This window comes from Centruroides vittatus, unplaced genomic scaffold (assembly GCF_030686945.1).
Source record: "Centruroides vittatus isolate TY-2023 unplaced genomic scaffold, ASM3068694v2 scaffold_2569, whole genome shotgun sequence".
In the NCBI taxonomy this organism is placed as follows: Eukaryota; Metazoa; Arthropoda; class Arachnida; order Scorpiones; family Buthidae; genus Centruroides; species Centruroides vittatus.
The window spans coordinates 1,166,087-1,181,395 of record NW_027122690.1 but is presented as its reverse complement, the minus strand read 5'-3'; the positions used below and the strand labels follow the sequence as shown (position 1 = coordinate 1,181,395).

The 15,309-nt window shown below is 27.1% G+C and overlaps 1 protein-coding gene across 1 annotated transcript in view; it reads left to right on the top strand.

Moving 5' to 3' along the window:
- Nucleotides 1-15,309, top strand: part of LOC136987696 (putative leucine-rich repeat-containing protein DDB_G0290503) — a 61,686-nt gene that overhangs the window by 12,768 nt on the left and 33,609 nt on the right. The window lies entirely within an intron of this gene.

The window sequence follows — 15,309 nt, the reverse complement described above, 5'->3', positions numbered from 1 at the left end:
TATAATTTAAACTCTTATGGAAGCTTTTATGGTTTTTCTCCCCTTGTATGAGTATTTTTCTAAGAAATTTTAATTTTCTGTCAAAAGATTTAATAAATTTCGTAATCTCAAAATCCGATTTATCGTGATTTTGACAAACTAAATAATTAAAATATGTCACAGAAAATATCGTCAAACGATAAGATAAACGTTAATAATACAAAGAAAATGACAAACTAATTTGATAAATTATGAAATTAGGTTTGCAAAAATTTTTCTTGGTTGTAATTTAATAGGTCATTTGATTATAATCAAATTAGTACATTGTATAAATGTAAAAATATTTAACAGTTGTATTTTAATCCATTTTTACATAAAATTTATTTAAATATCGCTTTAAAAAAATTAAGCAATGAATTATTAAAACTATTTTCGTATTATTTTTCTGTAATTATTCATTTATGATATACAATGTGCTTAATGTACATGACACTTTATCTAAGATGCAGGTGCAGGAGGCTGTAACGTTTACCTTGAGTAGGGATGTTTTGCAACATTTGAAAATAATTGAACAGAATGTTTTAAAATTAAAAATATTGGCTAGATAGAAACTTACATTTTTCAAACTGTTAATTAATTCAATTGAGCGTATTTAAAAAATTTTTTTATATTTATAATTTGTTAGATTTATTTCATTAATATAATGAAAATGAAAACCAATTAAATATTCCACTTTAATAATTAAATGCATTTGAATAATTTATTCTATTGAAATTGCTTTATTTGAAATTATAAGTTATTTTGCTGGTTAATAGCGAGGTTGAGGCCAAAGTTTTAAACGCAAAAACGTGTACATCGGACATTCGGCGCTGCTTTCCTGTAAGCCTAGAAGTTTGACAATGGTGTTTGGAAAGTCAGTGGAATCATGCTCAACATTCCAAACACCATTGTCAAACTTCTAGGCTTACAGGAAAGCGGCGCCGAACGTCCGACGTACACGTTTTTGCGTTTAAAACTTCGGCCTCAACCTCGCTATTGATACAGTAATTCCTAAGGATGGTTGTGTGTTTTTTTTTTTTTTTTTTCTTTTTTTAAATTATATATTATTTTACAAGTTATTTATTCTTTACATATTTTATACAGTATTTATTTTGCAGTTTATAAGCCTTAATTAAAAGCAAACTGAAAATTTCAGATTTTAAAGCACGTTTAAAACTTAAGTTTGTAACTTATTAAAACAATTTTAATAAAAAGATAATTTTACATCTTGATAATTTAATCTTGTTTTTTTAATGTTTCTATCACATTTAATAAAACACATTATGTTTTTATTTATTTTTTATGATATACAGGTATTAAGTTTGATTTAACAGACTGACAACATTCAAGGAAAAATTTCTTACCTTAAGGTTTTGATTTTGTATTAATATTTGAAATATTTGTCATTAGGCAATCATAAATTATACATGAATGTTCTGTAACAAATATTTTAAAACTCTGAGAAAAAATTGCTTTATAACTTTAAAATATTTGAAATTTAAAAGTTAAACAATTTTATATATTAAAACGAATAATTTAAATCAATAGATTTAATAGACCAGAATAAAAATTTATTAAAAACATTGGCGAATTATTATGACTATTAGGAAATACTTTTGTTTTTCTATAATAAACTACACCAGTTTTATTATTTCCTAGTAACGATTAGTGTGTGTAGTACGTACGTGTGCACTAACGCTAAAATTTAATATGGTATAATTTTTTTGTTCGTGCATAATCGGAATTAAAAGCAATATTTTAGTTGTTATTTAGTTTTTGGATTTATGTATAAACAATTCTTTGTAATAACTGTTTGCTAATAATTTATATACATTTCAGTTAAATAAAGAAAATTTCTTACATATTTCCTTAGCTTCAGTAATATCTAAAATGTCAGAAATTAGAGAAGTTTGAATTTTGAAACTTAAAAAAAAAAAAAAAAAGAATAGAATTTTCAAAATCATACATATCTATTGATTAGAATTAAATTTGAATCTAATCTTTCAGTATTTATTTTGATTAATCAAGCATAGTATAATGTTAACTTTTATTATAATAAATTAAGTGAAATTTGAGCTGAAAAATTTTTCACTTATTAGAACAATGCATCTTTTGATATAAAAATAAAACTTTAAATTAAAATCTATTTCGGAATATCGAATTTAAAATATACGAAAAAAAAGAAGCGTACTTAAAATTATATATGCCGTGTTGCATAAAAATTGCCCGAGGTTTAAAACCAGCACCATAAAAACATTAAATATTCTACCATATAAAAAAATAAACATTAATATAACTTGTTTAAACTATAAATAAATTGAAGGAAGAAAATATGTAGATTATCTTTAATCTAGTAAAAAATTTTCTATAAAAAGAGTTTATTTATTTATTTATTTTGAATTAGTTTCGTAAGTTGAAGAGTTTAAATATTTTAGCATTGTTTATGGATAAAATGAATTGTTTTTTTTACTTTTAGATTATTTTCATGCTATTTTTATATTAATGCAGTTGCCTATAACACTAAATATATACTAGCAATGCAAGAACAGTCATAGTCCGTATACTTCATTATGTTTATTTTTACGTTTTATTTATTTCTATTCCATAACATAATCTAAGCTGAAGATAGCTAAATGATTAGTTTGAAACATTTTTTATTAAAATACTTTACTAAATGACAAAACCTTTTTTAAGAATCTCTATTATTGCGTAAACTTTTTCTGTTAAACAATAGCTTTAAGACACGTTTTACATTTATCTAAGTATAATAAATACTTAAATTATAAAATATGTTTTTAATCTATGAAAAATAAATTATTAATAACTACTATAATAGTGTAAGTTGAATATTTATTCTTAATATTTAATAATCTTAATCTGAAGTCAGTAGCGTAGCGAGGAGGGTGCAAGGGGGTGTATCATGCACCGGGCACCACTTGCAGAGGAGCGCCCAAATGGTCTCCAGACAAATTGTGTGGGTTTCTGGAGGGGGAGAGAGGGGTGCCAATAAAGTGTCTGGCACCAGTTATGTTTGCTACGCCACTCTCTGAAGTACATAGTAATTTTATATTTAGTTTTATACAGTTCGTGAAACATACACGGGACAATTTATTACAATTACAAAAGTATTTCACTTTATCCAAAATTAATTTTGTATAGGTTATGATGTTGTAAACTTTATCCTAAGGTCTATTTTAAATGAAAACCAGGATTTTAATTTTTATTATGATTTTTTTTTTCACATAATTAAAACAATATGAAAAAGAACAATTGTTTTAATTTAAGTAGAAATACTTGACATTTCCATTTTCTTTTATTGGACTTATATTTTTACTTTACATCAAATCTTAAATTATTAAAATTGTATTTTGAATACATTTCAAAATTGTAGCAAATTGTATGGAACAGTTAAGTAGTTAGTTTTTGAGTAGTATGCTGCAGCAGATAAGAGGCACTTGTATCATAAGAAGAAAAAAGCTGCAAAACCAGGAGTTTTCCTATAGGCTACATGCAAGAACAATGACTCAACTCTTCCTTTTTTAATATTTTGTGCAAATGTTCAGACTTCGAGAATGTTACAAAATCATGGAAAGTGATCTGATCACTTTTAGGCTAGAATTTAGAAAACATAAATATTAGAAAGCATGATATGTTATGTATTAGTTATAATTGATAATGGATACATTCAGCTTTCTTCAGCATATAAAATTCTAATTTAATTATCTGTCCAATTAAGAAACGAACGTGTAAGACTGTAAATAAAATATGACTGTAATAAAAAAACTTCAGTTAGCATTGTAGGAAAGATGGTATGAATTTTAAGAATTAGTTTAAAAATGTAGTAACTATTGATGTCTTACTAAAACAAAACATTAATATTGTGTTATATTTTTGTATTTAGAGATGGGTGAATACTGAAATACTACAGGTATTCAAGATTTTGAATATGACATTGAAAAATATATTTGAATACCACGAATACCTTTAATATCGTGTCACGTGCAGACAGTGCCTCTTCGGCACTTTTGGTTTAATTTGCAACCAGAAAAGAAACGAACTAAATCCTGAAAGTGTTAGTTTCTTTTCATAAATAAGTCTGTAGTAGGCGAGAATTAGAGCAATTATTAATTTATTATAGTTAAGTTGTTAAAAAGGCATTTGTAAAAGTTAAAATAAAAAGATTGACATTTTATTTTTTAGAATTTATTAAATAATTTTTTTTTACTCTGTTTTACTTTATTAATTTATTAATATATAGAAATAAATAAAACGAGTCAAGTAATTATTATTTAACATTTATTTATTAACTAACTAAATTTAATAAATTAAATGAGTTCACTAAGTATTTGAGGTTTTCAAAATATTCAAGATTTGATTAATATTTGAATATCAAATTTGAGAAAAGTGATATTTGCCCATCTTTAATTTAAATTTTAAAATTTAAAATAAATATGAAATTATTTTATTTATCTAATATGTGATATATAATAGATATCAAAGCATTTTTTAACATTTGATTTAACAATTAACTTGATCAAACTGTTGCATTTGAGATTATAGTTAGGAATCAAAACAATCAAATGTGAAAATAAAATATTTATTTAAATGCAAGAATAAGTTTCCAGAAAAATCAAAAATAACATTTTAAACAAAACAAATACATTAACTGTAAAAGTATATTTTTTTGATGATTATTCAGGTTCGTATGCACGTTTAGTACTCCTGAATTGTCGACATTTTTGATTCTCGAGATATGAGAATTCTCTTTATCGCGATACTTTTTTGTTTTTGATAATTTGAGACGTTTTTCTATTGAGATTAAAAAAAATGAAACGTGATCGTTTTTGTACTTTTTCAATTTTTATTTAGGTAAAACAGTTATTAGTATCTATTTGGAATTGAAAGATTTACATTCTGTTGAAATTCAAAGGAATTGTTTTGGTAAATTAAAGTTTTATCATTTAAAGCTATATGTAAATTTACATATAAATTCTTTTCTGCAAATTGTCATTATTGATATACAAGCACGCCCCTCATAATGTCTCTAGTTAACATTTTTTTCTATCTGAACATTTCATTTTTAATATCCAAACTTTAAAGAATGGGCGCACATATTTTTTTGATAAAGCATGTATTTTGGCTGATATTTTTATAGGGAAAACTTTGTATTTAGTTTTCAGGACATAGTTTTGTTTAAAAAGTTATGTTTATGTAGGAAAAGTCTAGAGTTACATACATTTCAAATATAGTTAGTTAAACATAAGAATCGTATGTATTTTCAAAAGTATGCCAAATGTCAAAAAAGTTAATATTTATAATGCAGCATGTAGACTGTGCATGCTTGTGCATATAAAGTAATTGTTAAAAATTATATTAATTACTTGATGTTCAGATAGGGGTGTTTTGAGTTAGTGTAATATGATAGCTTGTTACTTATAGATAGGTATTTTTTTTCTTCTGAGTGTTTGGTTAAATTTTTAGGAAATCAACAGAAGGTTTTGAGTTAATATTGTAATTTATTATAATTGTTTGTTGTATTTTAAACTAATGGGAAATTGACTTCCAATTAATGTTTATGGATTGAGCATTTGATTTTCAAAAATGAAATACTGATATTAAGTGGGAATGCAGATATTATTTATTTGCAATTGGCTTGAAACAATCATTTCAAATATAGAATTATTTTTAACAAAAGTTCTTTTGTTTTTCTTATTGTGAAATAAAAAATTTGTATGTTTAGAAGTGAAAAATTGGTATGTATATTTTTCAAGATTTTGATGTGATCCCATATTATTCTATACACAATAAGCACTTCACTTAAAATTGCTTTTGTATATTTAGCAAGTGTTATGTTTAAACATGTGTTTAAATAATAATAAATATTATTAATTCCTGTAATTCTTGTAAGCAATTTCTTAAGAAGTGAGAATAAAAAAAAAATTAACCTGATTTTTTTTTTCTCTCAAATTTTCAAGACAAATTCTTGATTGTAACCTCTGTATTTAAAAATCACAATATTAAAGTATAGTGAAATTCTGTTAACCTGACATCTGATAAGCTGGCAGGTCAAGCTTGTTGGGTTATTGGTGTGCTGATTAGGTTGGAAGTTAAGATTTTTTGTGTAGAAGTGCTCAAAACATGCAGCTCTTTGATAGGGGTGTGAGTTCTTTTAGAGATGAATGCCAAGACATGATTCTGTGCTAGGTGAAACCAGTTAGCTCATGCATGATTTTTCTAAACTTTCTAAGACATTAGTGTACAAGTTTGATATGAGAAGCAGAAATATTTATCACACTTGAAATCAATGGAATTATCATGGAAACAGCTACATACCCTTCAGTTACTTTGATAATTAGAGTATGTCTGTGTTTATATGCACTTAGTGTACAAAGCACAAAGTAAGAATTGTGTGTTCTTGTTTCAAGCCAAAAAAGAGTAGGAATAGCCTGAAAAAATCGAAATGGTGTGTTAAACAACCATAAAAGCCAGATTTGTATAGTTTACATGTGAAAATATGTAAAATTGTGTCCAGGAGATTGAAAAAAACCAGAAAAACTTTTGCCATCTGAATAAGGCAGCATATTTGATAACCTGGCACCACATTGGTTCCAACGATGTCAGGTTAACGAAATGTCACTGTATTGTACGATAAGAGAAAAAAAATAATAGAAAAATAAAATTTAAGCTTAAGCTATTTTTTCTTTGAGAAATAAATATTGACTAATAGATAATTTTGCCGTTAATAATAAAATCTTCAATCACCTTTTTACGATATATAGGTTTGGTTACGCAATGATACAATATTAAGTTTGTAATAAAAACTGTCTTTTGAATTAAATAATTTTTAAAAACTTTATTTTAACAAACTAGTGTTCAACTTGTATAATTCTTTGTGTAGATATTAGTGAACAGATAACTTCTATATTTAATGAATTATCAAATTAGTTTCATAAAAACATGTATAAAATTGTTTATTACCTGATATCATCATGTAACTTGTCTTCTGTAATTTAATGGCATTAATCATTTAACTGATCTGTTTTGTTTTTAAATTAATTAAAAGCATATTTTATTTTTCTGTATACGAAGAATATTAAATAGGCCTAAATCTTATTATAGCTTGCTATTTGATGAGAACTGTAGAACCTTATTAACAATTCTCAATATATATCTTAGCAATCAATATAATCTTACTAATCAATAAAACCATACTAATACCAATAATATATAATTATCAATTTTATAATAATGGATAGCAATCTGTTCACTATATATATTATCCACTTTAATATGATTCATTTATACGTCATATTTATCATAATACAGGTATTAAAAATGCAAATTCTGATACGATGAATATTGTGTTGGAAAGACAAATGGATAATTGCTTCTCTAATGCCCATAACATTTTAGTCTATTGATATGTCATTGCAAGAGTAATTTACTAATCTGTTCTGAATATGATACTCTAAAGATGGAATTTCATAATAGATGAACTGAGTGCAGCACTACTTTTTTTTTTTTTTTTTTTTTTTGAATCTGAGAATATGGTCTCAGGTTCAAATAGAATTATAATTATCTTTAAAGCTTAAAGTATACTCTCTTCTGATACATCAAATAATTTTCGACATCAGATTTTTGCACAAAGAATAACTATTAATAGAAAATGAAGATTAGTTTTATAAGAACAGAATCATATACTGTATGTATTTAGAAATATTTTTAATATTTAGAAAATGTAATTTTCTAATTGTATTTAAAATAGTATCTTTAAAAGAATTCTAAAATTGAAATGAAAGACATTAAATTATTATTATGCAAAGATATATTAAATTTGTCTCATTAATGAGGAGATAAGATTTATTAAATAAGTCATACCTTACAAACTAAATATAAATATATTGATTTTGTGTTACATAATTTATTTCCACGCATGCACCTAAAACAAAAATATATGTTACTGGGATTTATTGATTTACAATTTCATGATTGTAGTTAATATATCATTTATAATTGAAGAAACTAAATTTAAGCAATGCAGTTCTTATTTCTATGTTAATTATTTCTAATTATATTATATTTAATTTGATTGCTCTTTCATCCATCTTAAATCTGGAATGGTATTTGAACCACACACTTAACACTATCCAGATCACCACTCTAGCTTTTTTTTTTCCTTCTAGACATACTGTACATATAATTCAATCATACAGGTCATTCATTGGATACCTGTCTTACAAGATTTAAAAACAACTTGCAGTTGTTGTTTAAAAATATTTATGGTCTTCAATATAAAAAGGTAATATTAAGTTTAGTTGAAAAATAGTGTTATAATATGATCATAATTGAGGAATTCCTATCTATCATCCAAAACTCAAACTTACTAGAAATACTCTTCAGAACAAGGAAAAAAAGGTTCCAAAAATCACCTCCAGAATTAATTTGGCATTGCGAGTAGAGCAAAAACATTTAAAATTTTCATATAATTAGATGTAATGTGAGTATACACAAAGACATGAAACATTTCAAGCTATACTGTAGTTGTATATGCTGAAATTGTGATAGCTCATGCTTTGCTTATGAAGATTTATTATAAAAACAATATTTGATATATCAATAAATTGGTTGCTTATTTTCAATAGCATGTGTACTTTGCTTAATCCCTGTACTTTAAGAATTTTAATAATGTAAACAGTTGCAAAGAAGTCCACTGATTCAATATATCTTCAGACAAATAATTGCTTGATTTGATGAAATTATGTGACACATGGTTGTCAGTTTGTGGAATGTGACCAGGAAGAGCATATAAACTGATTTAACCACAACAGACTGAAGAAGATTTCATGCTGTTACAAAGTAGATAACATATAAAGTCCATTATGATTATGGATAATTCCTGCAAAGCCCAAGCAGTATGAAGACACTTGGATATGCCTTTTCAAATCACAAGTAAAATTCTCTGCATAAATTGTTGCATTTTGTGCTTAAATGGAGGTGGAATCTTGGTTGTGAAAGATGTGATGGGACTTTATACCTAAAAAGAATCATGAATCTTTAGCAGTCACATTTGGGCTAAGGAAAATCTTCATGTAATCCAGAAAATTTCTTTATACTTACTGAAATTTATCATATTGAGTATATTTACAGAAACCTTTCTCATCAATTTAAAGAAAATTATCAAACTAGACTTTTAACATGTTTTCTCGGCATTTGATGAACAATGTTAATCATACAACAGACAAAATATATTGATTTTAATCATTTTTATATATAGTGGAGTATAAAAATCGCATATCCATTGATCCGTATAGCAACTGTTGCGACAATGTGTTACTGAGGACAGAGAAATCACTCACTGCATGGCTACTTTGTGTGCCTTATCTTTGATTTTTGGGAGAACATTTCAAAAGCATGACTTTCCAAGGTTATATTTCTATCCTTGAAAGATGACTAACAATTTTGCTAGTAAAAAGTTACAGTATAGACAAGTTTTTTCATATTACTAAGTGCACTGATTTTTGAATATAGTTTTCAGAACATGTAAATTTGTAAGTTCACTGACAAGAGCCTGATTACTCAGATATTCAACTTAAAAATGAGTGACAATGATGTTAAGTATGCTTGAGTTAAAAGTGAAGTAGATGAATGTGAATCAAGTGTAATATATACAAATGGAAACCTTTCTTTTATTCAGAAAATATAAGCAGCAAATAACTGATCTGATCATGAACAAAAACATTTTAACTTGATTACTTGCATATAGTTTATTGACTATAGTCTATTAAAGCCTTTCTTGTATGTATGTATATTATATATATATAATATACATACATACAAGAAAGGCTTTGGCCATACACGAGGCCAGCCAGCAGAAAAGGGGAGGGGAAGAAGGAGGGAGAGGAGATAGACAGTAGAGAAAGGTAGGATCCTCTGAACGGCATACATATGTCTACAGTACCCTCTATGTTTGATGCTGTCATGCAGTTTTTAGGCTGCAAGGCTGTAGTCCCCCGAAGGGTCTAAAAGAAAACCTGAGTGTAGCGAATAACAATGATTCGGTGCCGCCACGAATAGCTAAGTGTAGAAGTTAGTGTCAAATGGCTGTTAGTAGGAAGACTTATAAATACCTAATACTAATGAAACTGAATGTGAGTGCGAATCTTATTACTAAACAGCTAGACAGACAGCATGCAAAACAAATGAACACAACAACAAACTAGACAAGATGAACAGACAGACAAAAGACAAACAAGCAAGACCCCAAATTCTTTAATTATTTTTTTAAATTTTTATTTATTTATTTTTTTTAAACATTAACTTACTCACTAACTGAACTAACCTACCATAACCTAGGATGAATCTAATCAAATGACTAAAGCTTACAAACCCTAATCTATTTTAACCTAACCTAGCATAACCTAACCAGAAATCAAGCTAAGAGTCCTTAATTTAACTTGCAACTAGAACCAACTTAAACTAACTGAATTTAGACTGTAAAAGAAGGTGGAAAGTAAGAATTAAATGCAAAGTTGAAAGGCAGCTATACTGACAGTTGAAACAAAGTAAGGGAAAGCTAATCGCCATCTGTGCTCCTGGAGTGAGTGCTCTCGAGAGTCCCACTAAGCGATATGAATGCAAGTAGATGATGGAACATTGTAGGTGTGTGAATGAGTTGGTGTGGGTTGCAAGGCCAGTTGTACCCTTCAAGAATAGCAGCTCTCATTAAACTATCCCTAATGTGATTGTACTGTACCTATTGCAGCAAAAAACTAAGTGAAGTGGTGTTTGGTCCTCCTGAATACCACAGTCGCATTGTGGATTGTCTCCAAGGTTAAATCTATGTAATTGTTGCTTAAAGTTGCCATGCCCTGTAAGTAGCTGAGTGAGGGTGTAACTAGGGTAAAAGGGCAAAGAATAGCAGTAGTGTCAACCTTAGGGATGAAAATGTAGGTAAGCCTACCAGTGGTGTCATGGTCCCAGCTGTCTTGCCAGAGAATGAAGATTTGCTTCTTGACATGATGTACTGTACAAGGTAGGAATGTAACTGAAAGCACTAGTGACTGAAGACTTTGCAGCTTGTTTGGCAAGACGATCAGCGGTCTCATTGCTGAGAACCCCTGCATGACCCAGGACCCATTGGAAATCTATTCTAATGTTATTGTCTAAGTGTCTGAGGATGTATTGACAATATATAAGTTACATGTGGACATTAAATTTAACATGCAATGTTTATCCTGACAATAATAGTTATGTTAGAACAGTTGTATTATAAGAGGGAAACATTTATGGTTTAAATAATTTTTGATTCTTAATTGGAAGTTCAGTCATTTTTTTATTGATCATCACAAAGTTCTTCAGTACAACTTTCTTTGTTGATGTCAATAGATTTTCTGTTGCTACACCATGTCACAAAACACACCCTGACTAAGTCCTTACAATAACTGGTTCCCTCACCTCACAAGAATTGTACATACATGGTGATTTTTATCCAGTAAGTTGAGCGAATACACTATTTTGAAATAAATTTTGTTTCATATGTTTGGTTTTTTATTTCTCTTAAATATAAAATCTTTTATTTATTTCATATATTAAGTATAATGTTCATTATTATTATTAACTGTGTTTTAATGAAAATTGTATTTGTTACAAGCATACAAGATGACCAAATCTATTATTTTGCATGACTTAATTTGAGAAAGAATTGTCCATTATATTCTTCACTTATGGAATTTTATTTTGCATAACTCTGCACAAATAATTGTATTTAGTTGCAAGGACCACCTTCAACATGTTACAAACAAATTGTAATAAAATAATTGATATATCAGTAAGATTTACTTTGTATTAGTGTTTACAATTATGCTCATTATTTTGATATATGAGCAAAGAGAAGAATCTGAAATGGGAAATTCTCTTCGACGAAGAAGAAAAATGGTGAGAATTTTGCTGTAAGAGAAGTTTGCAGATATATTTGTACTTGAGCATTACTAAGCAACAGGTATTTTCTTACAAACTCAAAGAATTTATATAATTAGGCAAATTCTTTTGTACACAAACAGTAAATTCTGTTGTGCTATAACTTTTAATATTAAAGATGGTTTAAAATTAGTGTTTTTAGTTTTTTAAAATTTGCTATAATTTTTAAATACTATGTAAACACAGTTTTAAAAAATTATTTTCATGTTTATCAAAGTTGATAATATTGAAGGAAGATACAGAAAATGCTAATTTTAATTATCTGTAATGATTCTTTATATTAAAGTTATTGTATACCAGTAATACAATTTTACTCTGTAGAAAAACTTTCCTAGAATTTATAATTAGGAATTTGTAGAGAAGTACTGTATATGCTGATAAGTTGATTTTTTTTTTAAGCCTGAAAAAAAAATCTTTCCAAAACTAAGGATCAACTTACGTAATGGATTTAAAATGAAAATTGTTTAACTAGTTGAACAGTGTTCATAATAATCATTGTACACCATTTACCATAGCTTCAGCAGACTCTTACAAACATTTTTGACTAAAACTTGTGTTTGGTGAAATTATTTGACCTGTTTAACATAGAGATTAATGTAATAAGAAAACTTCAGTGTAAATGAACACTATACAATGTACTGCCAATATCTGAATGTAAGCAAAAGGCATACTACATTTCTATCATCATATACTGTATGTAGTGATACTATCACAAATCTGTGCTGTATAAATTAATACTGTGTTTTATTGGAAGTATTGTTTTCGGTTTAAATGTGTTGATTGGTAGACGTGATGCAGGCTGTAATAGTTCTTACTCAAAATATTTACTTGAGATTTTTAGTGGCTGCTTAGTATCCTACTTAGATCAGTTGCCCACATTCCTTTTTTGTATGAGCTATACATTATACAGAATAGTTATATCTAACATAGAAAGGTATCAGTTAGTGTTCTGATGAAAGTGGTGTGGTTTTATTATATGCTGTACACCCTATCAACATTGGATCTCTTCTATTGCCAGCTTACTGCATGTTGGGGATTGACCTTACAAGGCAGGTATAAGTCTATACTGGGGACTGGATTCAAGAATATCTTGTAAGATACGAAATAGTAACTCTCCAATGTCACAATGTTTCTAGAAACTAATAATAATTTATATTTCATATTCAGAAAACATGTAGCATTTATGACAAAACAGAAATAACTGGTAATGACATCACTAGTGACTGCTTTCATTTTAATAGAACCAATTGGAACACGTTTCTTAGTGAAGTTTTTTCAGAATTTTCTCACTTCATGCATTTGCAATGTCTAAAGAAGTAACCCAATTTTGTTAGAATTAAAATGCTTCATAGGTGACACGTGAAGAAGAAAAGCAATAGAAAGAATAAAATATAAAAGAAAACTGTACCCAAAATTGATGATGGCAGTTTTATTAATAGAAATATCGAAGTTTGAAAGAATTTGAGAAAATAATAGCTTTTTGGTTCAAAACAAGGATAATTTTGAATTATAACGAATGAGATCTTTTTGCACAACAGTCCATTATGAGGAATTCTATCAATTTTTTTCCAGCATTCAATAACATCTTGGAAGTCGAGTAAGAAATATTTTAAAACAGACAATCAAGAATAACTATCAATTATATTAATTACTGATGGAGCTAAATAAATACTTGGATACTATCTTTCCTAGTACATTGACTTATGAGAACTATTACATATCATGGTATTTATGAGACTTTTTTCAATATTGTAAGTAATGATGTGCTTTGTGAATAAGAGACATTTTGTATGTGGCAAGCTACAAGGAAATTTGATGTAACTTAAAATATGAGGTGTTTGTGAATCTGGCTCCAGAATTTTAAGATGAGGACAACTTATATACCAGTATGTATATTGTTCATATATTTGAGGATTACAGATATATTTTAAGTTTCTATGACAATGGAATGCTCATTGTTTACTTTTCCAACACCAAAATACAGTATTCCATTTCAGATTCTTGTTTGTTTTAAATATCAAGTGCTAATATTAAACCAGATAATAAATTTTATTGATATATTGGAATTATATTTTATGGTAATTTGTTCTTAACAAGTTGAAGATCAATTCATGTCAATCTAAAATAGAATTTTATGGAGTGAGCAGATCGTTCTGAAGATCTTATCTGAAACATCTGTGTTTTTGATATTTTGCAAATAATTAAAACACTCAAATAATAGTAAATCCTTTATGATAAGATATTAGTTTCTTTGTATAAGAGTTCGAAAACGTTTGTCTCATCATTATATGAAGTTTTCAAACTCTTATACAAAGAAACTAATATCTTATCATAAAGGATTTACCATTATCTGAATGTTTTAATTATTTCCAAAATATCAAAAACACAGATGTTTTTGTTCTCTGAAGATCTGATCTTATCTAAAACATCTGTGTTTTTGATATTTTGGAAATAATTAAAACATTCAGATAATGGTAAATCCTTTATGATAAGATATTAGTTTCTTTGTATAAGAGTTTGAAAACTTCATATAATGATGAGACAAACGTTTTCGAACTCTTATACAAAGAAACTAATATCTTATCATAAAGGATTTACTATTATTTGAGTGTTTTAATTATTTGCAAAATATCAAAAACACAGATGTTTCAGATAAGATCTTCAGAGAACGATCTGCTCACTCCATAAAATTCTATTTTAGATTGACATGCAATTGATTTAGTTACACTGATTACATAGTAATTTTCTGTGCAATTACATAATTCACATCAAATTTCTAAAACAAAATATCATACAACTTGCATTGCTATACTTCCCATTCCTACAAGGTTGCCATTGAAAACATGTTACTTGTATGTGGTTAGAAGATATCATTCTAGCTGTTTGTTTACTCCCTCTCTTCATTTTACTATTTCCACTCATACTTCACTATAGATGTATTCATACTTTTCTATACTGGAAAAGTTTTCAAAGTATTTTATAGTAAAAATTAAAATAATGAAATAATAATTTGTTTTTTTTTTTTCTTGTTATTGGACTTGCTTGTGATCTTCATAGTGTTGAAAACAAATTATCTTAAATGTTTTCTTTTCTAAAGTGTTTTTTTTTTTTTTTTAGGATTCAACTAACATATAAATGGCAGGTCTTTTTATAAATTATATTAGAGAAGAAGAAAACTTAAACTATGATCCAGACAAAAAATTAATTTATTTTTAAATTCATTAATTGTATTTATAATTTAGATACTTATTCAAACAAACTTGCCAGATTCTTATCAGATATCTATACAATGTCGCTAATAAACTATTAATGATT